Source organism: Balaenoptera musculus, chromosome 6 (assembly GCF_009873245.2).
Source record: "Balaenoptera musculus isolate JJ_BM4_2016_0621 chromosome 6, mBalMus1.pri.v3, whole genome shotgun sequence".
Classification (NCBI taxonomy): Eukaryota; Metazoa; Chordata; class Mammalia; order Artiodactyla; family Balaenopteridae; genus Balaenoptera; species Balaenoptera musculus.
Window position 1 is genome coordinate 92,285,518 of NC_045790.1, and position 2,924 is coordinate 92,288,441.

Sequence of the window (2,924 nt, forward strand, 5' to 3'; positions counted from 1 at the left end):
AAGTGGTTTAGAAGAAAAGAGTTTGGGAAGCTAAGGTTAGTATGAATGTGAGCAATTACTAAGAGATTTTTTTCTTAAATCTCAATGGCTGAAGAACAAATGATGTAAACAAGTCTGATACCGTCAGGCCCTGCCTAACTCCCTAACTACTCCGACTTCTCTCTCCTATCCCTGCACTAGGACACATGCCCCCACTTACAGCACGAGTCCTGCCAGTTCAATGAGTGGAGTATCGCCTTTCCTGCCTCCAGGCTCCTGTTCATCCAGTCTAGGTTCCTGTCCTTCTGGTTTGTACCATCCAGCTATAGCTAACCTTCCAAACCATGTCAATAAACACAATTTTACCAATTCGTAAAAAGGTCAGTGAAGAAATTATCAAATTGATTCAACCAACCCAGTTGACACCCATGCACCCAGGAAAAGACCAGATGAGTAAAAGAAAGTTGGGCAGTTCTTTTGGGGAAACACACACACACAAAATCCCCCTTTTAAAAAAAGTTCTGCAACCAAAATAGCTCCCCCTTTCTCTTCTAGGGTGGGAGGAAGTTTGGTAGGGGGGAGATTGGCATCTGCAAACTGATTTTGTAATTAACACTTATCACCAAAAGCCAGAACTGCCTGTCCCAAAAGTGGCTGGCCGTAAATGTCCTTTCCTGGTAGCTCCTCATCTTCATAGACGTGATTTGTCTGGAACGCTTTATCTGGAGCTGTTGAAGTGTGACAGTTAGGGATCAGGATTTGGGATTCCCAGCCCACCCCTTCCTCGGCTCTACTCCCAACAATATACTCCAACTAAAGCTGAGGCTATGCAGTGTATAAACAACCAGCCTTCTGCTGCAAATCAGAGCAAGACTGAAAACCAGGAGATGGTGGATGCATTTCAAATTAGCCAGACTAATCACTCTCTATTTATAAATAAACTATCTTCATTTGAGAATCAAGTCCTGATGGGTTTGAATCCTAAGCATTACTTGTTTGTACACTCTTGGTACCACACTGATGTCACTGCAGCCTCTAGCTGGTCCCTTTGTCTGCCCTCTTGCTCCACTCCAATCAATTCTCTACAGTGCAGCCAGCATGATCTTTCTAAAATACAATCTGATCCCTTCAAAGCCTCCTCACTTTGTGGGAAGGTTCCAAACTCTTTACTATGACTTCCAAGGTCCTCTGTGATGGGGCCACGCTCACCCTACCTCACTCTTCCCACTCTCTGCCTCATCCTTTATCCTCTAGCAGTTGGGTGGCCCCCAAAGATATCCAGGTCCTAATCCCTAGAACCTGTGAAGTATGTTACCTTACTTGTACTTTGCAGATATGATGAAGTTAAGGATTTTGATGTGGGGAGATTATCCTGGATTATATGGATGGGGGCTAAATGTAATCACAAGTATCTATATCAGAGGGAGGGAGGGAGATTAGACTACAGAAGAGGAGAGCAATCTGACCTCTCTGACCACAGAGGCAGACATTGGAGTCATGAGGCCATGGGCCAAGAAATTTCCACAGCTACCAGAAGCTGGAAGAGCCAAGGAAGGATTCTCTCCCCAGGAGTTCCCAGAAGAAACCGGCCCTGCCCACACCATGATTGTAGCTCCATGTGATTCAGTTCAGACCTCTGGCCTCCAGAACTGCAAGGGAATACATTTCTGTTGTTTTAAGCCACTAAACTTATGGTAATTTGTTACAGCAGCAATAGGAAACTAATACTAACCCGGTCAAATGACAGTGGTTCCCAAACACATCCTGCTGGCCTTTCTTCTGGGGTTGCTCTCCCCTTTCTTGGAGATGCCTCTCCACATCCTTTGCCTGCTTTACTCCTATTCCTTCTTTAAGACTCAGCCTCAGTACTACCACCTGCTTTCACCTGGTTGCCCCAGGCTGGTTGAGGATCCCTACTCCAGGTTTGCACCACACCTGAGCATTTCCTTACACTGCAGTCACCAAAAAGTATTATCATGGTATTTAGGTATCTGACTCCCCAAGTAGGCTATGAGCCTCTTAGGGGCAGAAATCAAGAGCTGCTCTTCCTGGAGTCCTCCATGTGTAGTTTCTAGCATATGGACTGGTACATAAGAGTCCTCGATAAGTATTCATTGAATGAATGAATGAATGAACAAGTGGTTAAAGCTTCTTGACCTCCTGGATGCAAGTGACTTTCATGTCCACTCTACTTCAGCAGTCTCTTCTTACTGCTCACCCCCTGGCCCTTGCACCTGGGACTGAGCCCTAAGAAACTTCCAAGTCAAACATCAGCCAGGGTCAGGTCTGACGGCTGGGCTACCCACTGAGAATATTGCAAAATAAATACCACGGCAAACACCTAGGATACCAAAAAATAACAAAATACTTGTTTGGGGGGCGGGGTGAGGATTAGAGCCGATAATGCAGAATGTGGTAATAACTAACTCTTTCTTAACATGACATTCCTTGAATTTCTCAACCTAGTCCCAGTTTCTCAACCAGCTCAGCTACTGCATTCCACAATTTCCATACCACCTTGATGATTCATAAGCCTTTACAACTAAACCAACTGTTCTTAACATATAATATGATTTAGTTACCAGTAAGGCCTATAATTGAAATTCTTAGAGCTAGTTATGCACTATTAGCCAACTAATACACTTTACATGGGATTATAGGCCTCCATTTACTATTTGATAAAGGTACTGAGCTGAAGCTATAAATAAAGATTCCTTTTGCAAATTGTTTCTCTGCAGGGATTTTTACCTGACTACTGCAACATGATTTTCTTCTTTGTCAGAATGACAGGCTGTCATCTTCTCCAAGGTTTACAACTTCAGGGAGACTTTACTGATGAAAGGATGTAAAACAAACAAACAGAAAACCAGAGATGCACCAGAGTAAATCAATAAAGAATTATAAACTTTAATTACATCAACAGGAAGAATTTCAAACCATGTTGA